Source organism: Aegilops tauschii, chromosome 4 (genome assembly GCF_002575655.3).
Source record: "Aegilops tauschii subsp. strangulata cultivar AL8/78 chromosome 4, Aet v6.0, whole genome shotgun sequence".
Lineage (NCBI taxonomy): Eukaryota > Viridiplantae > Streptophyta > Magnoliopsida > Poales > Poaceae > Aegilops > Aegilops tauschii.
The window spans coordinates 432,358,244-432,385,397 of record NC_053038.3 but is presented as its reverse complement, the minus strand read 5'-3'; positions in this window follow the sequence as shown (position 1 = coordinate 432,385,397).

The following is a 27,154-nucleotide window of genomic DNA, read 5'->3' as shown; positions in this document are numbered from 1 at the left end:
GGAAAGTGTTAGGCGGCAGCGGCTTTCGCTGAGAGCCTAGCCGGCTTAACGCATCCGCCGCCTCGTTCCTCCGGCGATCAATATGCTCCACTTGGTACCCCTGGAAGTGCCCAGCAATGGCATCAACCTCGCGGCGATAAGCCGCCATTAGAGGATCCTTAGAATCCCAGGTGCCTGATACTTGTTGAGCCACCAAGTCTGAGTCACCAAAACACCTCACCTGGCTTAAGCTCATCTCCTTAGCCACCCGAAGACCGTGGAGCAAAGCCTCGTATTCAGCCGCATTGTTAGTGCAAGGAAACATCAACCGTAGCACATAATGGAATTTGTCACCTTTAGGGGAAGCCAAGACAACACCAGCTCCCGAGCCCTCCAGCTGCCTGGACCCATCAAAGTGAATAGTCCAATAAGTGTTATCCGGCTTTTGCTCAGGTACTTGTGACTCTGTCCAATCATTGATGAAATCTACCAAGGCCTGAGACTTAACAGCAGTGCGTGGCACATATTTAAGGTCATGAGGTCCAAGTTCTATAGCCCACTTAGCCATTCTCCCTGTAGCCTCTCTGTTCTGGATAATATCACCGAGAGGGGCGGAACTGACCACAGTGATGGGATGACCCTGAAAATAATGCTTAAGCTTCCGGCTCGGCATAAACACCCCATATACGAGCTTCTGCCAATGCGGATACCGCTGCTTGGACTCAATGAGCACCTCACTGACATAATAAACCGGCCGCTGAACCGGATGCTCCTTACCCGCCTCCTTGCGCTCCACCACAATAGCCACGCTGACGGCTCGTGCGTTTGCCGCCACATACAGTAGCAAGGGCTCCTTATCAACCGGAGCAGCAAGGACGGGGGGCTCCGCCAGTTGCTTTTTCAAATCCTCAAAAGCGGTATTAGCTGCATCATTCCAGACAAAGTTGTCAGTTTTCTTCATCAACTGATATAAGGGCATAGCCTTCTCACCCAAGCGGCTTATGAACCGGCTTAAAGCAGCGATGCGACCTGCCACACGCTGAACATCGTTTATACATGCCGGCTTAGCTAGAGAAGTGATAGCTTTGATCTTCTCCGGGTTAGCTTCAATTCCTCTGTCAGAAACCAAGAAGCCCAATAGCTTGCCCGCAGGAACACCAAAAACACATTTGGCCGGGTTAAGCATCATCTTGTAGACCCGGAGATTATCGAAGGTTTCCCTTAAGTCATCTATCAGGGTTTCCTCCTTGATGGACTTAACCACAATATCGTCCACGTAAGCGTGAGCATTGCGCCTGATCTGTTTATGGAGGCAATTCTGTACACAACGCTGGTAAGTCGCCTGCGCACACTTGAGCCCAAAGGGCATAGAGACATAGCAGAAGGCTCCAAAGGGAGTGATGAACGCCGTCTTCTCCTGGTCCTTAACTGCCATCTTAATCTGATGATACCCGGAATAGGCATCCAAGAAACTTAAGCGTGCACAACCTGCCGTAGCATCAATGATCTGATCAATACGGGGGAGAGCAAAAGGATCAGCCGGACACGCCTTGTTCAAGTCCGTGTAGTCCACACACATCCGCCAGGTGCCGTTCTTCTTAAGTACAAGCACCGGGTTAGCCAACCACTCTGGGTGAAAAACCTCAACAATGAACCCGGCCGCCAAAAGCCGGGCCACTTCTTCCCCAATAGCCTTCCGCCTCTCTTCGTTAAACCGTCGAAGGAACTGTCTGACCGGCTTAAATTTTGGATCAACATTGAGAGTGTGCTCAGCGAGTTCTCTAGGTACACCTGGCATGTCGGAAGGTTTCCATGCGAAGATGTCCCTATTCTCACGGATGAACTCGATGAGCGCGCCTTCCTATTTCGGGTCCAGATTTGCACTGATGCTGAACTGCTGAGACGAGTCACCTGGAACAAAATCAACAAGTTTAGTCTCATCAGCTGATTTGAACTTCATTGCTGGTTCATTCTCCGTGGTTGGCTTTTTCAGCGAGGTCATATCTGTTGGGTCAACATTGTCTTTATAAAATTTCAACTCTTCTGTGGCACAAACAGACTCTGCATAAGCCGCGTCACCTTCCTCACACTCCAGAGCCATTTTCCGGCTGCCGTGAACCGTAATGGTCCCGTTGTGACCCGGCATCTTGAGTTGTAAGTACACATAACACGGCCGTGCCATGAACTTGGCGTAAGCCGGCCGTCCAAATATGGCGTGGTAAGGACTTCTTATCTTGACCACCTCAAAGGTCAACTTCTCCACCCTGTAGTTGTTCTCATCACCGAAGGCCACTTCCAGTTCGATCTTGCCGACTGGATAAGCCGATTTACCGGGTACTACACCATGGAAGATAGTATTTGACTGGCTGAGGTTCTTATCAACTAGTCCCATACGACGGAAAGTCTCATAATAGAGGATGTTGATGCTGCTGCCTCCATCCATGAGTACCTTTGTGAACTTATAGCCTCCCACTTGAGGAGCCACCACTAAGGCCAGGTGGCCCGGGTTATCCACCCGGGGAGGGTGATCCTCCCTACTCCACACTATGGGCTGCTCCGACCACCGTAAGTAGCGTGGAACCGCTGGCTCAACAGCATTAACAGCCCTCTTGTGAAGCTTCTCGTCTCGTTTGCACAAACTAGTGGTGAACACGTGATACTGTCCACCGCTAAGCTGCTTTGGGTTGGTCTGATAGCCCCCCTGTTGCTGTTGATGACCCTGACCAGACTGTTGATTAAAGCCCCCTTGACCGTTCCGAGGACCGGAATTTGACCCGCCGCCCGGGCCATGGAAGCCGCCGGAGCCTGAGCCGCCACCCGGACCATTGTAGTTTTTAAAGACCTTCATGATAGCACAATCCTTCCACAGATGAGTCGCTGGCTTCTCTCTAGAACCGTGTCTCGGACAAGGTTCATTCAACAGCTGTTCCAGAGAAGGCCCTGACCCGCCGCCTCGGGGAGGGGGCCTCCCCTTGCGTCGCTGGTTATTACCTTGAGAGTTGGTGCTGGCTACAAACTCTAGGCTGCCATCGGCCTTGCGCTTGCCTCCTCCTTGATTCCCCGGGTTAAACTGAGGACTCTTGCCATTGCCGTTCTTCTTTCCCTTCCCTGTCCTTTCATCATCTGAAGGGGGATCCTTGGTACCATCAGAATCGGCGTACTTGACAAGAGCCGCCATCAGTGTACCCATATCAGTACAGTCACGCTTAAGCCGCCCGAGTTTCATCCTTAGGGGCACAAAGCGACAGTTTTGTTCCAACATTAAGACTGCAGAGCCGGCATCCATCTTATCCGATGAATGTATGATCTCCTTGACCCGGCGAACCCAATGGGTCGTGGATTCACCCTCCTGCTGCTTACAGTTAGTCAGATCCATGATTGACATAGATTGCCTGCAGGTATCTTTGAAGTTTTGAATGAACCGGGCTTTCAGCTCAGCCCAAGACCCAATGGAGTTCGGCGGTAACCCTTTCAACCACGTGCGGGCAGTTCCATCTAACATCATGGTGAAATATTTGGCCACGGCCGCCTCACTGACTTCCAGTAATTCCATAGCCATCTCATAACTCTCAATCCAGGCTGCAGGCTGTAAGTCTGCTGTATAGTTAGGCACCTTCCTAGGTCCTTTGAAGTCCTTGGGTAGACGTTCATTACGGATAGCTGGCACCAAACAAGGGACACCCCCGGTTCTGGTAGGGATACCTGCATCAACGGACGTCGTCGGATAAGCCCGGGGGGTCTGGTAAGCCGTCAATTGAGGCGCCTGCTCCGCCTCCTGGCGTGCTTGGTCTGCTACGTAGAAGGCTCCATTATGAGCCGGGCCATGACCAGGGGGCGGGTCATGGCGTCGGACATTACTTGAGCCGGTCGCCGAGACCATGTGCCGGCTGTAACTCGGGCTCCGCCATGGATGAGGGGTTGAATGGATCCTATCCCGGCTGTAGGAGTACGCCTCTTGCTGCGCCAGCGCTGTCTGGAGGAGTTCTCTGACCCGGCGGGTCTCAATGGCCGTCGGAGAGTCGCCATCAACGGGCAGAGCCGCCAGCCGTGCTGCTGCGGCGACCATGTTCTCCAGCGGGTTATTATAATGGCCCGGGGGTATTGGCACATACTGAGGCGGGGCGGGGGGGCCCTGGGGAGGCCCCATCACTCGTGGTTGAACAAGGGGTCCAGACCCGGGTGCTATGACCCCTGGCGGGTGACTGGACCCTGCACCTGGCTTGTTGAAGAGGTTGCGCGGATCGTAGACCGGCGGGAGTCGAGATTGAGCCTTTTGATGCCTCCTTCTCATGACCTCATTGGCCGCGTTCTGATCCATCGTGAGTTGGAAGGACTGCGCCTGAATCAGCTGAGTCTGGGCATCGAGAGCCGCCCGCTCCGCAGCCAGCCTGATTCCTTCTGCTGCAAGACCCTCTTTAGCTTTTATCAAATCCAGTTTCAACTGTGCCACCTCCGCATCATGCTGGGCTTGATCCGCCGGGTCAACCGTGGCGGTTAACAGGGCCGTCATCTTGTCCGTGAGATCCATCAGCACCTGAGCCGGAGAAGGCACCGGGTTTCCCGATCCAGCAGCGGGGTTCTAAACAGGCTGTGCACCAGCCATAAAAAGTCCAACCTGACTTGGCGGCTCAAAAAGGTCCAAAATACTGTTGCCATCGGAATAATTCATGAGCCTGCCATCTTGAAGTTGGTACAACGAGTTTGACTCATCAGCGGCCGACTCGCCGTCAGAGCCGGCGGCCGCCTCATCCCCAGACCCAGATGGATCAGAGGGCCCTCCGTGGATGCATCCCACAAAAGCGCGCTTTATGGCAGGCCGGGCCCGGGCGGGTCGTGCGCGCTGAGCCGTTTCGATGAGATCGGCGCGGGAATCCGGCTCGGGGCCCGGCTCACCAATCTTGCCGATGAAGACATGAATTCCACCGAAGGGGACCCGGTACCCGTACTCCACTGAGCCGGCGTCGGGGCCCCAGTCCGCGTCGTCGACGTAGAGCTTGCCGCGACGACTCTTGGTCATCCGGCCCACAGCGTATCCCTTGAGCCCTTCGAAGCTGCCCTTCAAGAACTCAAATCCACCGTGCGCCAGCCCCACGGTGGGCGCCAACTGTCGTGGAATTGTCACGGCAGATGTCCTTGAGCTAGGACTTAGTCGTGGAGCCATCGCAACTAGGAAGCTTGAAGGGGTTATGCGGGACAAGAAACACGAGGGTTTATACTGGTTCGGCCCCTTACGGTGAAGGTAAAAGCCTACGTCCAGTTCGAGGTGTTATTGATTAGGGTTACGATCGCCAGGGAGCTTAAACAGCTATGCCCGGCTCTCGATGAAAATTGTTATCGCCCTAAACCGCTGCCGGGTCGTCCCTTTATATAGGGAGGCCGACGCCCAGCGGCCCTTAGAGTCCCGGCCGGCTCATAAGAGTGTCCGGCTCAGACTCTAAACAATACTTGTCTTACACTACAAGTCTACTATAACAATAAAGATTGTACTACGGGCTTTAAGCCATCGCCGGGTCTCAGCACATCTCTGGCCCATTATCTTGAAACTCAGCTCCAGGCTTCTGGCAATGACCCTTAGTGTAACCCGGCCCTCCTGGCGGGTGACTCCCAGGTCTATATCCTCCACAGGTACTATCAGGCTACTTACTGTGATTCTACCCATGAGGACTCACTACTCCGCACCACCACCGAGATGCTTGAGGACAAGGACCGTGAGAATCGTGCCTTGCGGATGGAGCTCTTTAATGCTCGTGCTGATCACTGGGCCACTCTGACACGGTTTGCACCTGCCGTGCAAGCTGGGTTTATGGACATGAGGGACTTGTACCCCGTGCGATCTGGTCTGCCAGAATGTATGGAATGGCGTGATGTAGGAGGCATCACCCCTCCTCGTGGACCCCGTCTGCCACCGTTTGTTGGACCAAGGCCACACCCGAGTCCTTATGGACCGCAAGCTCCACAGGACCGACTGTTTCCAGATGATCATGTTCAGCTCCCAGGACATGGTGGTGACTTCTATGAAGATTACTACGGAGACGCCTGAGTTGGTAGTAGTTCCACTAGTATTGTAACAATTGCAATCTCCACAATCCTGCGTGTCTTGTGGGATACGACTTGGTGTGTATCACGTTCCGGAGGTGTAGAAAAATAATGTATAGGAGCTTGGAATGCCTCTGATGAGATGTACCGTCTTTCATCGTAGTTGTACCTTAGCCTGGGCTTGTACTAAACTATGTATGGCGTGTATGACCGTTGGTATATGTATGTTGCTATGTTACCATGTCATACTGATGATCATCTCTGCATTCCGTGTTATCCATTATATTCCGCTTTTCCCTACCAAGATTTAGCCATCCTCGTCTAAACCATTGCTTTGTTTCTCCTAGGATGGTTAACACCCGCAACAACCCTGCCGTCCAGGCGCAGGGTGAAGCCAATGCAGCCAGGGGGGAGAATCTGCCCCAACCGCCTTCACTGGCTGAAGTTATGCTGGAGGCAGAAAGAAACAAGCGTGAGACTAACCGCTTGTTAGAGCGAATTGAGCAGAATACTGCACGTCACCAGAGGAACGACCTGGTGTCCATCAATGACTTTATCAAGTTGTACCCACCGAAGTTCAACCATTCCGTCGAGCCCCTTGATGCGGATGATTGGCTTCGCAGCATCACCCATAAGCTACGTTCTGCCAACGTAGTCGAAGCTGATAAGGTTACCTACGCTGCCTATCACCTCGAAGGCCCTGCTAGCCTTTGGTGGGAAAACTTTGAGGCTATGCGCCCAGCTGGCCAAATCACTACTTGGGCTGAATTCAGTGAGGCTTTCCGTGAGCATCACATTCCGGAGGGTCTCATAGATCGTAAGCGGGAAGAATTCTGCAACTTCACCCAAGGCAGACTGACCGTGGATGCATACAGCCGTGAGTTTGGAAATCTAGCACGCTATGCTCCTGAAGAGGTATCCACCGACGCCAAGAAGCAGGCAAGGTTCCGCAAGGGACTTAGCCCCGAGCTTCGCCGTGATCTCCGTTTGCATGAGTGCACCTCCTTCCAGAAGTTGGTCAATAAGGCCATCAGTGCCGAGACAGGACAGACTGACTATGACGCTACACGCAAGCACTCTCGTGATTTTGGTTCCTCATCCGGCTCCGGATCCCAGAAGCGCCGGGTCTGGATTCCAAACACTGCTCTGCCACCTAGGTTCACTCCGAGGCCATCCTTCGAGGCGCCTCGCCCCAACCAGCAGCATGCACCGCCCAAGGTCTATGGTGGCCCCGCTGCTAATGCTGCTCCACGCCCCAATATTGTGACATGCTTCAAGTGTGGAGAAACGGGTCACTATTTGCGCGAGTGCCCCCGAAACAACCTCAATCAACCTGGACAGTCCGTTGGTCGTGGTAAGCCAGTAGGAAAGACTTACTACGCCAAGCCAGCCACCACAGCACGTGGCCATGTCAATTATGTTTCAGCTGAAGAAACTCATGAGGATCCCAACGTCGTCCTTGGTACGCTCCTTGTTAATTGCCATCCGGCAACTGTTCTTTTCGATACTGGAGCATCTCATTCATTTATCTCCGAGAGCTATGCTCGATTGCACAACACCACATTTAGTGACATGCCTACCTCCATGGACATTCAAACTCCTGGTTCTAGATGGCAAACCTCTAGGATAAGCCATGGAAATGAAATTCTTGTCGACAAATTGGTCTGCCTTGCGTCACTAATAGCTCTCAAGTCCCCGGACATAAACATCATCTTGGGTATGGACTGGATGTCAGCTCATTATGCTAAGATTGATTGCTCTACTAGAACTGTTCAACTTACCCATCCGTCGGGCAAGACAGTCAATGTTTTGACCCGAGTGTCTAAGCGTCAGCTTTACTCATTAAATGCCAACCCTCTTCCAGACCTCGAAGATGTGCCGGTAGTCCGTGACTTCCTGGATGTCTTCCCCGAAGAACTGCCAGGTATTCCACCTGACAGGGATGTTGAGTTCGTGATAGATCTTGTTCCAGGAACCGCCCCAATCTCTAGAAGACCCTATAAGATGGCACCCCTAGAGCTAGCCGAGCTTAAGAAACAACTCGATGAGTCCTTGAAAAAGGGTTTCATCCGTCCTAGTTCTTCTCCGTGGGCTTGCCCCGTCCTCTTCGTCAAGAAGAAGGATGGTACGGATCGGATGGTTGTAGATTACCGACCAGTCAACCTAGTCACTATCAAGAACAAGTATCCGCTTCCCAGGATCAACGACCTGTATGATCAGCTCGCTGGATCCTCAGTCTTCTCTAAAATGGATTTGAGGTTGGGCTACCATCAAATCAAAATCAAGAACGGGGACATTCCTAAAACGGCCTTTGTTACTCGTTATGGCCAATACGAGTATACTGTCATGTCCTTCGGTTTAACCAATGCTCCAGCCACCTTCTCTCGGTTAATGAACTCAATCTTCATGGAGTATTTGGATAAATTCGTCGTAGTATACCTCGATGATATACTCATCTACTCCAAGAACGAGGCAGAACATGCCGAGCATCTAAGGCTAGTACTGACGAAACTTCGAGAGCACCGCCTTTATGCTAAATTCTCTAAGTGTGAATTCTGGTTGCCAGAAGTGACCTATCTAGGCCATGTAATCTCTGGTAAGGGTATTGCTGTCAATCCCGAGCGAGTTCAAGCCATCCTTGACTGGACTCCACCTGAATCGGTCAAGCAAGTTCGGAGTTTCCTTGGCTTAGCGAGCTACTGCCGCCGCTTCGTCGAGAATTTCTCCAAGGTTGCTAAACCTCTAACCGAACTCCTCAAGAAAGATAGAAAGTTCGAGTGGACTCCACAGTGCGAGTTCAGCTTTCAGGAACTGAAAAGACGCCTGACATCTGCCCCCGTACTCGTACCACCAGATTTTTCTAAAGACTTTGTTATCTATTGCGACGCCTCGCGACAAGGACTAGGTTGCATACTCATGCAAGATCGTCATGTGATTTCCTACGCTTCCCGACAGTTGCGTCCACATGAGGATAATTATCCCACACATGATCTAGAGCTTGCAGCCGTAGTCCATGCACTCAAAACATGGTGACATTACCTTCTCGGTAATCGTTGCGAGATTTTCACCGATCACCAAAGTCTGAAATACATTTTCAGCCAACCGGATCTGAATCTCAGGCAAAGACGTTGGGTCGAGTTGATCACAGACTACGACTTAGGAATAACTTACACCCCGGGCAAAGCCAACGTCATGGCTGATGCGCTAAGCCGTAAATCCTATTGTAACAACTTGATGTTACAACAAAGTCAACCACTTCTCCACGAGGAATTCTGTAAGCTTAACCTTCACATTGTTCCTCGAGGTTTTCTATCCACCCTGGTGGCGAAACCTACCCTTACGGATCAGATCATCAAAGCTCAGAAGGTAGATCCGGGAATCTCCCGTATTAAGAGAAACATCAAGAAAGGAGTTGCGGATTGTTTCTCCGTTGATGACCAAGGTGTTGTGTTCTTTGGAGACCGTCTAGTGGTTCCCAAGGTACGCAACCTGAGGCGATTGATCCTTAAGGAAGCTCATGAATCTCCTCTCACCATTCATCCCGGTAGTACTAAAATGTATCAAGACCTACGCCAGAGGTTTTGGTGGACTAGGATGAAGAGAGAAATTGCTCAATACATTGCAAATTGCAACGTCTACCGTCGTGTCAAAGCAGAGCATCAACGGCCTGCTGGCACCCTTCAGCCTCTGGCTATTCCTGAATGGAAATGGGATAAAATCGGTATGGATTTCATTACCGGGTTTCCCAGGACCAAGAGAGGGAATAATGCTATCTTCGTTGTTGTCGATCGTCTTTCCAAAGTAGCCTACTTCCTACCCGTTCGTGAGAGTATAACCGCTAGCCAGCTAGCAGACTTGTACATCTCCCGAATAGTGTCTCTTCATGGTGTTCCATTGGAAATTAATTTAAACCGTGGAAGTCTCTTCACCTCTCGATTTTGGGAAAGTTTCCAAAATGCAATGGGAACTCGTCTCTCCTTTAGCACTGCCTTTCACCCTCAATCAAGTGGTCAGGTAGAACGAGTTAATCAAATTCTGGAGGATATGCTCCGAGCTTCTGTCATCTCTTTCGGCATGGATTGGGAGAAATGCCTTCCATTCGCCGAGTTCGCTTATAACAATAGTTACCAAGCTAGCTTGGGCAAAGCCCCTTTCGAGGTTCTCTATGGACGGAAATGTCGAACGCCTCTTAACTGGTCAGAAACCGGGGAAAGACAACTCTTTGGCCCGGATATGATCCAGGAAGCAGAAGAGCAGGTTCGCATTATTCGTGAGAAATTGAAAACAACCCAATCGCGCCAAAAGAGCCATTATGATCGCAAACATAAGGCTATGACTTTTGAGGTTGACGAGAAGGCTTACCTTCGGGTGACTCCTTTAAAGGGAACCCATCAGTTCGGTATCAAAGGCAAATTGGCTCCTCGTTACATTGGACCCTTTCGCATTCTTGCCAAGCGAGGAGCAGTTGCCTACCAATTGGAACTACCTCCGCATCTTTCCAAGGTTCATGACATCTTTCACGTTTCCCAACTCAGACGTTGCTTCTCGGATCCTATCCGTGGAGTGGACCACGAAACGCTTGATCTCCAAGATAATCTCACATATCGGGAGTATCCCGTTCGAATCCTTGATCAAGCCGAGCGTACCACTCGACGCCAAAACATCAAGTTTCTCAAAGTTCAATGGTCACACCATTCCGAGAAAGAAGCTACTTGGGAAAGGGAGGATCGTCTTCGACTTGAGTACCCCACCTTCTTCCCAACGGATCCTAAATCTCGGGACGAGATTCTTTTGATTGGGGGTGAGTTGTCACATCCTAGCTAGTTCATGCATTAAAGTGTTGCATCATGTCTATTTTTCACAGAAACTTGAAATGGGGATGCCAGAAACCCCCAGCACCCCCCTGAAACAACTAGGGTTTACTAAAATTCTTTTCAATGAACCTGAAATGCCCTCGATAAATGTTCACCACCTTTGGTCCTGGCTAAAACCTCTGCCAAAAATGGTTTCATATTTTTGGAGGCCATCTTGGAGTTTTGCACAAGCCATAAGTATTTGCATTTGGGCATTTTAAATCCTATAAATATTTTCAAATGCCCAAATAATCTTGAAGGTATTTTTAGGCTGTTGAGAATAATTTCAAAGGTGCCTCAGAATATTTTCAGGATTTTCCCAAATGAAATAGTATTTTTACTATTTCAAAACACAGAACAGAAATAAATAAACAGAGATAAAACAGAAAGCAGAAGGACTTACCTGGCAGCCCACCTGGCGGCCCAGCACTGTGCTGGCCCGCGCCAGTCAGCTGCCTGGTCTCGCCAGAGCAGGCAGAGAGGTGACGCCGGCGAGCGCGAGCTCGCCACGGCGCCACCTGCTTGCCGCCTCGCCCGTGGATGCGCTGGACGAACCCCTCGACGCGCCCTCGAGCCTCTGGACACCCCCATTCTCCCCCATCGCCTCTCCCTCGCCTTTCCCCCACCATGGCCGACGCCGCCGCTGCCACCTCGTCGGAGTGGCCGCGCCCACCGTCAACCTCACGCCGTCCCACCGTGTCCAACAGCTCCGCCGTCGCCCACTCCTTCGAGCAGGTCGAGCCCCGTGCGCTCGCTTGCCCCGAAGCCTCTGCTCCGACCTCGCCTCCGCCGCTCACCGTCGGAGATCCCCTCCGCCGTCACCACTGCAACAGCGCGCCCCCGACCTCGCCGTCCGCTCCGTCGCAACCAACGTGAGCATGTCCACCTTCCCATCCTCTCCTCTCTCCCTCTCGAAGCTCACCCGTACGCGCCGCCGCACGAGCTCGTCGCCGACGAGGCTCCGACCATCTAACAGTTGCACCACCGTGGCCATTAGCTCCACCGCAACGCCAGGAACCCGTAGCACCATCGCATGTCCCTCGCTGTGCTCTCTAGCAACGGATTCAACCACGCCCGTACCCCGGCAGCCGCACGGCTCGTCACCGGCGTCGATTCCGGCGACCCCGAGCTCCACCACCACCACCAGTCGATGCGGTTTGCTCCCAGCTACACGTAGGTACTCTCCGCCGTCCATTTGGTCGCCGGAGGAGGGATCCCGCACTCCACCGCCGCGTCTAGACGTCGCCGGCGGCTAAACGCCGGCGAGTCAGCGTGGTTTGACCACAGGTTGACCCCCCCAGAGTCACTGACAAGTGGGGCCCGCCTGCTAATTAATCTGAGTTAGAGATTAAAATCAATCCTAATTAGCTAATTACCTAAAAGTGACACTGACACAGGGTACCCACACATCAGGTTTGATCTGGACGACCCCGTTGACCTGCTGACGTCACACTGACGTCAGACTGACGCAGTAAAGCATTACTGGAATTATTCTTATATTGGAAATTCCAGAAATTATCACAAACTTCAAAAAATCATAGAAAATAATCTATAGCTCAGAATGAAAAGATTTATATATGAAAAATGATCAGAAAAATCCATTCTATCCATCTGTACTGGTTTCATGCATGATTAAGCAAGTTAACCTACTGTTTTATACAGAACAAGATAAAGCACTAACATGGGCCATTTATGAACTTGGAATTTGAATCTTTGATTCAAAATAGTCCAAACCCATCTGGTCTTAGTTGCACTAGCCCAATACATCCATCTTGCCATGTCTCATGCATGCATCATATTGTTGCACTTGCTTGGTGTTGATTTGTGCTTCGATGTGTTCATTGTGGTAGGTCCTGCCTCCGAGGATATTCACGAGTATCCAACTGAAGGGCAGTATCCCACCACCACTCCGTCAGGCAAGCAACCCATTGATCATTTCGATACAAACCCATCTTCTCGCTTCTGCTCTCATTTACTGCATTAAGACAACGCGATTCAAACTGCTTTGTGTTGCGGTAGTTGAACCCATTTTCCTTTGCCTGACCTGGCATTGCCACAGTAACTAGATGAAACCCACTAGCATGTGTAGGAGTTGATTGAGCCATGTTGTGTTCCTACAATGCTATGCTTGCTACGCTTAGAGTCGTGTCAGGTCTGGCTCATCAGGGTGATGAACTAGAGTGAAAGTGTGTGTCGGTAATGAGAGTGAAGTGTTGAATACGATTTGGTAAAGGTATCGATGGGAGGCCATGTAGGAGTACATGGTGGGTTGTTTCATTGAGACCGTCCCTAAGAACTGAGATCTGTATGCGTGATTTAAGATTCAGCTACTACCACGCATTGGGCCCGAAACCAATGGACCCCCTCGGCTTCTTAATCACCCTTGTCCTATGTCCAGGAGTTGCACGTAGTTTCTGGTGTTTGTAGTAAGCTGGAGGCCGTGGACAGCGCTGACCAAGGGGTGGGCTGTGATGCGGTAGGCTCGTGGCCCGGTGTACCGAGTCGCCCGTTTGGTGTCTCGGGAACCCTGCACACATCGTTCGGGGTCGTATGTGGAAACCTCGGCCGGACTCCCTGCGGATGGAACCTGAATAGGCGATAAACCTGGACTAGAGACTCGAGTGTTTAGGTAGGCTGTGGCCGACACCCACGTTGGGCTTCCGCTTGAAGGTTGCCGAGTACACGTCGTGTAGCGACGATAAGTGGTGAGAGCGTGTGTGACGAAGTACACCCCTGCAGGGTATAAAACTATTCGAATAGCCGCGTCCGTGGTAAAGGACTACTTGGTCGCTTATGCAGTTCATAGACAAGTAAATGGATACTACTAAAAGCCTCAAGATAAGTGTGAATACCGCGGATGGCCCTCTCGTGGGATGACGAGGGAGGATCCACGGTGGAGTATTGAGATGGTGATTAGTGGACTCGTGTGCGAAAACTGTTTCACAAGTGGTGTCTCGTAGGATAGCTTAGCCAAGAGTCAAAGCTGGCTTGCTGCAATGACCCCACTACCTTCTTGAGAATGAACATGTATAGTAGGATCTGTTGTAAGACTTGCTGAGTACCTTTGTACTCATGTTGCTTCAATTACTGTTTTCAGACGACAACACCGCCCCTTCTGATGGGTTCTACGTAGAACTCGACGACGATGAGTGACTTGCCACCCAGGTGGTGATCTAGGCTTGTGAAGGGCCTACGTAGATAGACAGGATTCGTCAAGCCTTCTTTCTTTCTAGCGTCAGTACCCAGACAGTTTGCTTCCGCATGTGCTTGTATGATTGTATGACTTGAGTGTCGGGTCATGTGACCCCTATCTGTATGAACAAGTTATGTAAGGCTCTCCGGAGCCCTTTAAATAAAGTACTTGAGTTGTAGAGTTTTGTTGTGATGCCATGTTGTATTTGCACATATCAAGCATATTGTGTGAATGATTGAAATGCTTGGTATGTGTGGGATCCGACAATCTAGTTGTTTATCCTTGGCAGCCTCTCTTATGGGGAAATGTAGTCTAGTGCCTCCTTGAGCCATAGTAGTCCGCTACAGCCCGGTTCACCGGAGTCCTACTAGCCTAGCACTACTGCTCTGGACGCCTGACTGGCCGGCATGTGAATCATATCGTTCCTATGTATGTCCCTTCGGGGAAATGTCACGCGGTGACATCCGGAGTCCTGCCTAGCCTGCTACAGCCTGGGTTCCTGGAGTCCTGTTAGCCCAGTGCTACAGCCCAGATTCACACGCTGCTGACCGACACGTTCGATGTTGATTCATGTATGCTTGTCCCCATATGTTAGTGCCGCTTTGGGTTCACGACTAGCCATGTCGGCCCGGGTTCTCTGTCATATGGATGCTAGCGACATTGTCATATACGTGAGCCAAAAGGCGCAAACGGTCCCGGGCCATGGTAAGGCGACACCCGTGGGAGTACCGTGCGTGCGGCTGCAATGTGATATGAGGTGTTACAGGCTAGATCGGTGTGACTTGGAATCGGGGACCTGACATAATCAGCCACCGATTTTTATCCCACCAAGCTTGGCGTCGACTGAGTGGAGGAGCGGTGGCCTTCCTGGGACCAGAGCGGTGGCGACCTACCGTGTACTACTCTTCCTCGCTGCCGGCTGCGCCCGCGCACGCGCGTCGGCTTCATGGTCGTGGCGGCGGAGGGCGGCCGGGGGGGGGGGAGCCGGCGATCTCCTTCATCTGCTCCTGCGAGAGTACGTCCAAGAGAGCTGTGGAGCGCGCCCGGAGCGGAGCCACCAATGTCCTTCGTCTGCTCCTGCGACAGTACGTCCAAGAGGGCTTGGAGTGCCCGGAGGCCATGGTTGGAGTGGTGCCAACAGAAGGAAGGGACCGGAGGAGAATGAGTGTGGGTCTTTGGCTATGGCTGGGAGCTGGGGCTCAAGTTAATATAGCGGGAGAATGGCAATGAGCCGCGGCAGACGGATGGATGGCTGGCACCGGAGTAGGTTCATCCGCAGCCGTGGTGTCATTAACGCGGAGCAGTCGCTTGCACCGGGATGCCGCGCGAGTGGCGCTCTCTCGGCCATCGCGTTGCTGCAATGCCGGCGCCAGTGAGAGGTCGCGTCGGGCGTGAATGCGGACGCTGCTTCAGTGACTTAACCGTAGGTGCGTTGTCTCACTGACATGTGGGCCCAACGGGCATCAGGCCAGCATGTCAGTGACACACCAACTGCACCTGCAATTAAGGCCGGTGAATGCGGCATTTACGTTCTGGAGAGACAATGATCGTTTCACGCGAGAAGCGCGCGCTAGCGATGGAAGGGGTTTCGGTAGGCCAGGGCGGTCAGACGCTGGTGTGGTGGTAAAATGTGAACTCATGGATGACGTGCCTTTGAAGCGTACTCCCTCTGTCCTTTAAAGAGTGTACTTCCAACTTTGTTGGAAAGTCAAACATTTTTATGTTTGACCGTATTTATACAATAATACACCAACATTTATGCCATCAAATTAGTAGCATTAGATTCATCATAAAGTTTATTTTCATCATATATCTAGTTGGTTTCACAAACATTGATATATTTTTGCACAAACTCGGTCAAACTTTAAAATAGTTTGACCCTCCAACAAAGTTGGAAGTACACTCTTTAAAGGACGGAGGTAGTATGCGGCACGTATTGACAACCAGGCATCCATGCAACCGCCTTGTATACAGCTAGTATTCGACGACCACCATTAGACACCACACAACCATACATAACTTACGAATAATGGACGAATCGATCAGACACACACTCGTGTGCAGTGGCACTATGATCGGTTGCTCACGATAGTACATGGAGTACTCTGCACCATAATACCCTCTCTAGCTAGGCTGTTTTATAGATTGTCGTTGTGATGGACGATATACGTGAGCAAGGCACCGAGTCACGAGTATGACCATTGGTGTTGAGCCAGGTGAATACATGCTCGGTGTTCACGGAGGCCTCCAGCAAAGGTCTAAACAGTAATGTCACATACGCATAATTTTGGTTTTTATTTCTTTCTCCACTGACAGGTAGGCCCGCATAGATAGATAGATAAAGAACATGAGCTGATGAGGCGCATGCGGACTGTTTGACTGGTCAACCAGACAAATACGGAGCTATACGTTGAGCCAGTGACCGTATAATCACCATATCTCATATACAATGATCAAAGTGAGCTATCAAGACAAGTTCAATGACCGCCAATGCATTTTACTCGGTAATAAATGACCAGGATTGAAGGGGAATCCAAATTTCCTTCGTATTCTGTCCTTGAGCTCTTGACAAACCAATGCACTTTACGGTTGTCCGGCCACTCCACCCCAGAGCTGTCACCAAGCGTCGTTCATGCCACCGCGCCGCACACTAACCGGTAAGGAAGCGATGGCATCCCGCCGCGCCGAGTTCCTCGCCGCCCATGACCACACACAGAATTGTAGGCAAGCGGTGGCATCCCGCCGTGCCGAGTCCATCGCCGCTCGCGACCTCACACCTATGTGGGCGGAATTTGAAGCTGCCAAGGCCGAATGAGCGGTAGAGCAAGAGGCGGCCAAAGCCGCACAGAGGGAGCGGAAAAGTCAGAAAGCACTCAAGAAAAGAGAGGCCCGCCGCCGCAAGAAAGAAGAGGACGCACGCGCTGCTGCGGAGAGGTCGGCGGAGATCCAAGCAGGATGGGGTGTCGCCGACAAATCCCGCAAGGAGAACGACGGTGTCTGGCCAGCATGTGAGAAGTAGTAGTACTGGTAGTTAGTGTGTGTGTCTGTGTCGCCCGTATGTTTGTTTAATTAATTACGAGCATGTAACAGTACTACTAGTTACTACTGTAGTTTTTAGAGCAAATTACCGGTACATTAGCCTAGACTCAATGGAAAAATTCCTATCCTATGCATCAAATGGCATCTCTCTCTATAGGAATTGAGATGCATGTCATCTCACTTCCTATGATTTTCATATTCCTATAAAATTCCTATCCTATGAACCAAAGGAGGCCTCTGCTGGAGTAACTACTGTAGCTAGCAGTACTGCTGGTACAGTAGTTTTCTTCAAGAAGCGGAATTCAACGAAGTCATGATGGTTCCTTCGTCCGAGCAACTTCATAGTGGGTAAGGTTGGGCCTGTGATTTGACGGCTCATTAGTAATTACAGCGGCGCGACGACCGGGGTGACTCTCCCTTGGAGTTCTGCGGGCATGGCAAGTGGACCAGGATGGTCGACGTCCCACATGTCGGCGAGCGGAAGTATTCTTTCCGATATCAAGGAGCAAGGAAACCGCGTGGTATAGTATCACTGGTGATTTATATTTATTTTTTATTTCTAGTGAATGCTAGCGTTTCAACTCTTACGACGAAGGAGTGCCAAACACACGGCACGTGCTAGATGTTGCACACGTCAGCGAAAGGAGTGGGACATGAACAGCGTGGTAGAGCGTCTCCACTTCTGGGTCGGAGACCACATGTAGTAGTACTACTGTACTAGTGGTATGAACGATACAAAGTGCGACCCGGAGAGAAAGACACATCTAGCTGGAAGGTCTCGGGGCATACACGTAAACAAATATAAAACCTAATATGTGCCTCCAATTAATATAGTAGTAGTAGAGTACTTAGTCACGTACTCCATAACATCACCGGTCATTGCACGTACAATATTCAGTGGTAGTAAGAGACAAATGCCTATATGCCACGCATGTTCATACTATTTGTGCCTTTCTACTTCACTTACTGCGCTACGTTACACAGGTTCGCACGTCCACTCCTGGGTACATGTCCGTCTCGTAGTTCCAGTACCACGTGTTCTTCATATAGATGGAACGATCCTTGCATGAGACGTGCACCTTGATGCTAGATGTGTCGCGTGTTGGCAAAAGGATGAACAAAGCTCACGTAAAAAAATAGAGTGGAGGAACATAGATTCCCGACGACTGAGAAGGAGCAAGGAACCTCGGGGTGGAGCGTCTGCACTCATAATATTTTATATTATTTAGCGATATAAAATCAACCAATCATCTCCACAGTGGGCTGGAAGAGTACGAAACACGGTAGCCCAGTGTAGTTACATCATACTAGTACATGGCTAACCCACGCTATCACCATATTTCTTGGCTTCCGTGCGACACCTATCTCTAGTAATCCAGCAGCCCGTATCGCTTCTCCCTCCTCGTCTCTCTCAAAGTGCGGTGGGCTGGTGTTTTTGCCATCTATTGAGGTCGGTTAACTCATCACATGTTTGCGACATGCCAAGAGCATTCTAGAAAAAATTACTTTCACGTTCTGTTTTCAAAAAGAAAAAAATCCTTTCATGTACGAATTTGACTGTATGCTTTGAGCAACTTGCATGTCCTATACTGCTCCTGTTTGGATACTCTAACTTAGGTAGAGGTTAGACTAACTCATGACTAACCCTGAACTAACTGTAGACAAGAGGTGTTTGGGTGACCGGGTTAGATTGACAATAAATGCCCTTGATGGAGAGAGAGAAGTGATTTTTTAGTGGTCCCAATGAGAACTATCTCCAGTTAGCACCTCTTGGGTGGGATAGTTATTTTGGTGGGTTCAGTGCAACTTGCTCCAATTTAAACCCTCATGCTTGGATACTTTAGGGATATTTGAGCCCAAACTAGCTCAAACTAACTCTAACCCATGGATCCAAACAGGGCCTATGGCCAGCCTCGACGCGGAGCAGTCGGTGCACCGGGAAGCGGCGCTCTCTCGGCCGTCGCGCCGCTTTAAAGCCGGCGCCAGTGAGAGGTCGCCTCCGCTCTGGCCGGACATTAATGCAGCACTGACGCTCCAGGGCGACGCTGACCGTTTCACGCGGGAAGCGCGCGCCGGCAAGGGAGTATAGGTTTTGAACCGTTTCATGTGTAGTACTGGTAGTTTGCAAAACTACTCAATTATTGCACTCAGTTTCCTAAGAAATTGTGGTAAAAAACGTTACTCCTATGTCTAGGTGTGTAAGTCACCTTACGAAAACCAAATAATCCCAAAACACTTAGGCACGGTACATTAACTCCTTCCCCGTTTCTTGTTTTTTGACATATCAACCAATAAGAGACGTGGGTCGTGCATGCTTTCAATGACTTGAGACTAATAAACATGACATGCAGTGGTTAGTTCATTGCATGCAATGCTATTAATTAGCAAAAAGACATTAAGTTTTCTCCTTTTCCTCTCCGCCTTGGTCGCAGTGCACAACGTAAGATGACTTATACATCTACTCCACAGCCGGCTTCCCTTCTCCTTCCTCTTCCACCGCCCGCGCACGTCCGCGGGAAGCGACCGGTCAACCCTTATATAGGAGTGCTAGCACAAAAAGATGCATGCATGACCACTAAAATTTCCAGATTAAAGGGCCGCTCCGGCGGGAGCATGGCGTATGTTGTTACCTTCGGCCGGGCCATGGGTACCGGGCGACGGCGACCAGAGAAGAGGTGGTGGGAGGGGAACGAATGCAGCTACTGTTTGGGTTCGCCGTCCGGCTTAAATAAATGCGCAGCATCACGTATACCCGCAGGTGCAAAAATTGTAACATACGTGTCTGCTTAAGTGGGCGTCACGTAACTGGTGTGTGTGTGAGAGAGATTTTGAGAGACAGAGTGCATGTGTGCGACTCTACTCTTCGGACATGTACTCAACCTTTTGCGTCGGGATATAAGTATAATGGTATTTACTTTAGCTAGTGATTTACGTGGCCATGTTAACGTGGTTGTGTAAAAAAATGTCACTTCCTGCTCGTGATTTGCGTTATATAATTACAAGCAAGATGCTCGTGCATTGCACGGAACATCAATATGCATTTTTTTTACAAAACACATGTTGTGATTTACCCATGCAGGAGTAATCCCATGTGTAAAAACTAATGATATTTCAAGAATTTTATCGGAAAACTGGTATCTCGAGAATGTCATCGAAAAAATGAAAGATGAGAGATAAGGTGAGGAGGAGTGGAGCGTGGTGGTGACTGGTGGTCGGAATGGGCGGAGGCATGGGGATGGACGGCGCCGGCAGGCGGCAGTGGCCACTATGCTAGATTGTTCCGGAGACTTTCTTTTTTAATTGGTCAACAATGAGGTGTGGGAGATAAGGATGTGGAGAGAGGTGCGGCTATCTTTTGTAAAATTATCATAGTTTGCTTTCTGTCCGTCAGATATAGATCAGACGGTTTATATTTCAAGATGGCAGGCACACCATCATCGCCAACTCGGTTTTTTATAAGGGTACAGATGATAAGTTTGCTAACTACTGAAGTAAAGTGGTATTTGTCCATGTTATACAAGTAAATTAAGGTGATTGTTTATCATACGGGTAAGGGTGGATGAAGGGTGCTAGGAAGAAATGCTCCGCCTAGAGCATGTGTGTGTGAGATGGAGTCTCATTGTGTGTGAGTGTGTGTGTGTGTGTATGTGAGAGAGAGATGGAGTCTTTGTGTGTGTGTGTGCATGTGTGTGTGTGATGGAGTCTTACTGTGTGTGTGTGTGTGTGTGTGTGTGGGTGGGTGGGTGCGTGTGTGTTTGTTTGTGTGTGTGTGTGTGGGGTGTGTGTGTGTGTCGCGGGGTCCTTGGTGACGGATGTAGTTTAAGTGTGCATGGCTTCATCATAGAGAGGTGATGTGTATGGCAGAGGCCACCAACGATGGGGTGCGAGAGAGAAAATGTCTGTAGAGAGGGAAGAGAAGGTGTGTGCGTGTGACAGTAGTCGACATCGAGAGAACGTGTTTGTTCGAGAGACACCGAGGAAGACTACTATATATCGATGGTGCATGTAGGCGGGAATTAAACGAAGGGATGGTCTTATTGGTTTCGGGGATATACGGGAAGAGTGAGAGGGTTGGTAGCTACAAGGAGATTGTTAAGTGTGAGTGTGTGTTTTACCCATCCAAGCAGAAGTTATGTGCACACAAGAAGAGAACGATTCGATGTGGCGTTAGGGTTGAGGGTAATTAACTACGTATGGAGACATAGAGACCTTGAACGTGCATGTGTGGGAGGTATACATGTATACATGGTATGTGTGTGTGCGCGCGCGCATGATCGAGATAAAAGAAATAAGACATAAGTCATAAGCTAAGATCAACGACATGGGAGAGACGGATCGGTATGACAATATGCATGCATGCGAGAATGCAGGGAAGAAGGCCCAACAATTGAGCATGTGTTTTTGTCTTTAAGAGATAGTGGCGTGGGCTGGGGCATGCATCTATGGCGAGAAGAGGGAGTGAGGCACAACTATTGTGCAAAAGAGACCAACCTATAAATGAAAGAAGGTTGATGGAGAAACAGATAAATAGAAAGATAAAGATGCTAGCTAGTGTGCGTTAGAGATAGGAGTCGAGTGGATCAGAAGGCTGAGTTATGGGTGTGGGTGTGAGAGAGATGAAGAAAGGGTGCATGTGACTCACATACAAACAAATATCACAGAGAAATGAGATCCCGAGAGACGGAGTTTTGTGTCTGCGAGAGGGAAAGACATTTCAAAACGAGAGTGATAGCTAGAGAAACATATGAGGGAACGCAAGATATCTCTAGGGAGAGAGAGTGTGTGTGAGCAACATACAAGAGAACAGTGGAGAAATATGAGACCCTGGGAGACAGAGTTTGTGTTTGTGTGTGAGAAAGAGATATTTAAGAGGAAGAGTCGTAGGTTCTCATACCGAAGGAGCGAAAGACATCTCTGTATGAGGGGTGTGCGAGTGGCACACAGGGGAATAGTAGAGAGAAATGAGACCCCGGAAGACAAAGTTTTGTGTTTGTGTGCGAGAAAGAGATTCCACATGGATAATCATAGTTAGAGACACATAGCAAGGAGCGAGATATACTTAGAGAGAGATAGAGTGATGAAGGTCGAGGGAGAGAGTACCGTGAGTGTGTTACGAAGATAAAAGATCATTGTCGACATACAGGTAGCATGAGAGATACCCGAGAGACGATGAACGCGTATAGGTCTAGAGAGATAGTCCTATATAAGCATGAGTGATGGTTATATGAGATGAATATCTGGATTAAATGGGATTCAAATATTTAAACTGGAGATCACGACATTGATAATATCATAACGCAAATTGGTGTATCAAACATGCATATTAATTTGAATTTGGGGACACGTGTAATGTTATACAGTTTATCAATATTGGTGATCCATAGATTCTTTAATTAGAAACAATGCATGGTTTATATGCAATTAATGTCTAAATGGGATTACACTATATGTTGCGTATGTGAAACACATTATACATGTTTGAGAAGTAAAAAAACCCGCATGAAACACACATTAATTGGAGACAGTTAGCGAGGAATGCATACATTGGATTTCAACATAAAATGGTTTCAAATATTTGAAAATCCAAATTGATGGATACAACCTTATGAATCTAAGATCATGCCATTTGTAAACCATATTTATGTATAAAGGGTGTTGTTCTTTTGAAAGTATATATAAAAAATGATGTATATAGAATTTTATTCCAATCGAAAATGGATCCCGCCCGAAAAAATAGAATACAAACCGGATTCCAATTGAGTTGGCACAGTAAACGTGCACTCTGCAAAATTTGAATGAAGCGGGGAAAGTCGCAGTAACCGCCCGAAACCAAAATCTGCGAGATGGAAATTACTACTGCCTATCCCTACCACGCAAAGCCTATCTGCTCGATTTCTATAGGTTTCGATAGGGGTAGATTTGTAATTTCACTCAAACGTGACATAACTGCCTCTCACCCGGATTCATACACGGTGGGCGCCAAAACACAGTGTGTCCTCGGCCGAAATCGACTCCCTCCCCGATTCATACACGGTGGGCGCCAAAAACAAACTCTCGTCGGCAAATATTTGGTGTATGCGAGATTACCGTCCTATCCCCAACCGACTAATATTGCTGTGATTTAGGAAATTTGAAACGGTGGCTAAGTTTGTAAATTTCCTCGCATTTGAGACAAGCGCAACCTAAAGACATGGTTCCCCCTTCCTCTCCACCTCCATTTCCCCATCCGTACTCCGTGGGCGCCAAAACACCCTCTCCACCCCAGCCTCCTCCGTCCGCCACCCCATCCACCGCCGTCCTCCTCCACCATGCCGGAGCTGATACCCCGACGCTGCCGTCCATTACAAGAGATCGACCTCTCTCATTGTCGGATTACGGGTTCCGGCAAAACCCTCAAGTTTCAAACACTCGGGTGCGCACGAAGATTTCCTCCCTACCGATCTACGCCCTAGCTCGCTAGGATCTCGCGGATGAACTCGACGAACTCACAACACAAAGACACAAGAATTATACTGGTTCGGGCCACCGTTGTGGTGTAATACCCTACTCCAGTGTGGTGGTGGTGGATTGCCTCTTGGGCTGATGATGAATAGTACAAGGGGAAGAACAACCTCCTGAGGTTGAGGTGTTCTTGTGCTCTGTGAGCTTGTGGATGTGAGGATGGGAGGTGGAATCGATCCCCCTACTGTGGTGGCTAGTTCTACTTATGTAGGCCCTGGTCCTCTCCCCAAATATTGAGCGGGAAGGGACCCAACAATGGCCAATTTGAAAGGGGACAACTTGTACAGCTTATCCTTACAAAAGCGGTCTTCGCCTGCGAAAGGCTCTGGTGGTGACGCCATCTTGGGCTCCATGGTAACCTTTGTCCTGCCATCCCGCTGGTCTTGGTCTTGTTGCACGGATATGGAAAACTTTGCTTCATGCCTCGGTACTCCGCGCCTGTGCTTGCCTCCTTAGCACCAAATAGGAAACAAGGACGCTGCGCGCGCTGGCACCCGCCTGATCTTGATCGTCATGGCTCACGTCACGAGAGCCTCGCGAGATTTGCCTTGCCTGGATTTCTCTGCTCCTCGTGAGGCAGCCTAATGAGGCCGCTCCCGAGGAGGTCTTGTGTCATCCGCCTCGCGAGGGTCTTGAATGCCTTGTTGATGAAGATGGGCCGTACAAGCTTGCAGCACAGCCACGCCATGGGCCGCAGGCAGGCAAGTCTGGGGACCCCATTCCCAGAAGGCCGACAGTAGCCCCCGGGCCCAAGGCGCGCTCGGGCTTGGCTTCGAGGCGAAGCCAAAGATCAAGCGCGGAGCACCGCGGGCCCCAAAAGCCTGTGGCCTTCGTCGACGCGTGGCGGTTGATTGGACGTGGGCATCTCCGCTTCCCCATGCTGCCTTGGAACCCGCCTGGCTATGCGGCCCCCGCAACTTACACAGTAATTCTTCCATCGCCCGCGCCTTGCTTCCCCAATCCCTCTGCTTTCTCGAGACTTTGCTCCCCCTCTCCAATCTGACCTGTGCCCTGCCCGCTTCGTCGTCATGGCGCCGAAACAAGCAGACAAGGGGAAGAAGCCCCTGTCTTCGCCAAGTGCGCCTCCGGCCGTCGCGCATGCGGTCAGCCGATCCTTGGTGCTCAATGACGAGTCCATGGACAAGGTGCGTCCAATGCTCGCTTCCAACTTCAATGAGTGGGGGGGAGACGGTGGCTCGGCCTGCGTCTCGCGCTCGCATTGCCCGGGCGGCCACCGAGGTCCCAATCTTCATCGACGCCCTTTGGGCTGGCCTGATTCCCCCTTTCTCCGCCTTCTTCAATGCGGTACTTGAGCATTATCAGATCCACATGCTGCATCTCGACCCTCAATCCGTGACTCTCCTTGCCGTCTTTGCCTTTGTGTGTGAAGCCATGGTGGGCATCGCTCCTTCTGTGGCCCTCTAACGCCATTTCTTCTCGTTGCATATGATTGACCCTTGGCAAAGCTCGGGGTGCGTGAGCTTCTAGGACGTGGCCGCGACGGCGGGCTTGGGGATCGACTTCGAGCTTCCTCCATCTACGAGTGAGTTTCGGACACGATGGGTGTTTGTCGACGCCGGTGTCCTGAGCCCTCTGCTCCACGCCCCGTCAGCGCCCGCTGTTCCCAACTCCGGTTGGGTCCACGAAAGGCTCGCGAGCTCCCGTCTTGTCCCTGTCTGGCTCAGGTTGAGGAGGCTGAAGGACCGCGACGTGACCGCGCCGATGGTGGTGAAGGAGTTCATCAAGCGCCGAGTCGCTCCGCTTCAGCGCCATTCCCGCCCGATGTGGACCTTGCTAAGCAGTCAGGACCATATGAGGTTTCAGGAGTTCGGGCTCCCCCTTGGAACGCGGCAAACGGTGCTTGAGGTCCTGACAGGTGTCCCTTCGCCGGACGACTTGCCTAGGAAGAACTGTCTGTTGTACCGCTGCAAGAACAAGGATGAGTTTGCAGGGAGCATGCCTCCCTTTGACGAGTGGGGGCAGCGCCCGGACGGCCTGGTAGGGTCCCGCGAGAATCCTGTCAGCGTGGTTCCCTTCTTCGTCGTCGGCGCCGAGCTCGTCCCGAATGCGGGTGCAGGGGGGCGAGCGCCACCAGAAGCTGGCGGCACGAGTGCTGATGTGCGGACGCCGCTTGGGGCTCCTGGGGCGTCGTCCTCACGAACCCGTGATCCTGGGTCGTTGGTCACTAAGACGATGCAGCATGCGGCTCCTGAGGCCGAAACTCCGGATGCCTCGGGAGGTCATGGTGAGACGGCACCCGACTGTTCTCCGCAGCCAGGCACCCCTGAAGTTGTTCTCTTGGGCACTTCTCCGGCTGCACCCCGCACTGGGCGCCACGTTCAGCATTTCGGTCGGCTTTGTGTGGACTTCGAGGAACTCCGCAAGAGGAAAGGATCTCCGGGCGGCAGAGGCATCTTTGGGCCATTGAAGCGATGAAAGTACATCGCCGTCGACGAGTAAGTACTGCACCTTGTGGTCTCTTGATTGCTTCTTTCCTTCCTGGCGCTGGCTCTTCAGGACCCCTTCTGCCAGGCCATTGAGTCCCCCGAGAAGCAATCCCCGCCTTCCTCGGCACCCCCGTCGGCCTTGAGCATCCCGAGCCTGCATGCCGCGCCTGGAGCTGGGCCGGTCGAGGGGGTGTGCTCGCCTCCATGGCGCTTTGAATCTGCGGCTCCATTTCCCTTCCTCCACAGTCTGGCTTGGAGCTTGGCGGGTGTTCCCCGGACTCCTCCTGTGGTCATGAACAGCAGCTGGTTGGCTTCAGCCTTCAGCTCGTCCTCAAGCAGCGGGCCCTGACTGGCCGGGGCCCCTCGTGAGGTTGGGCCGGCACCTGGAGCGGCACCAGCCCCCAGCCCCTTGCTGAAAGGGGGTGCGCCGCTTCACGTCGCGCCTGCAGCCCCCGTGGAGGATGACGAGGTGGGGCGTGCGTTGGACTTCGAGCGCGAGCGGAGCCTCATTCGTCATGAGCTCTTCCAGGAGGCGATGGGCGCGATGAGCCGACTCGGTGAAGAACTCGCGGGCGTCGACTCGCGCCTTGAGGCTGAGGTTCTTCGGCTGGTGGAGGAACGGCGTAAGATGAGGGTGCCATCAACCTTGGCCGCTACTAGCGCGATCTTGACAATGCGAAGGCTAAGGCATCCCTCAAGGTTTCCCGTGAGGCTTGCTCCCGAGCCTTAGAGGAGGCTCGCGAGGCTGACCGCCGTCGTGAGGCTGCGGAGAAGCGCGCGTGGGAGCTCGAGCGTCAAGTGGAGGCGCGTAGAACCGCCCTTGCGTCACTGAGGGGGACGCCTACCGAGGAAGAGGAGGTTCGGAAGCGTGAGGAGGCATTGGCTCTGGAAGCCGTGGAGCGTAGCCTCGAGCTTGAGCAACTGGAGATGAGGGAGCGTCAAGTTGCCCAAGCGGAAGATGCCATCGCGGCTCGTGTGGCCAGGGTCCAGGAGGAAGTCAACCGCCGGGTGGCCGAAGTTCGCGCCGATCTTGAAGGTGGGCAAGACTTGAAGTTGAAGCTTGCCAGAACTGAGGCGGCGGGCAGGGCCGCCGCTCTCAGGCCCAG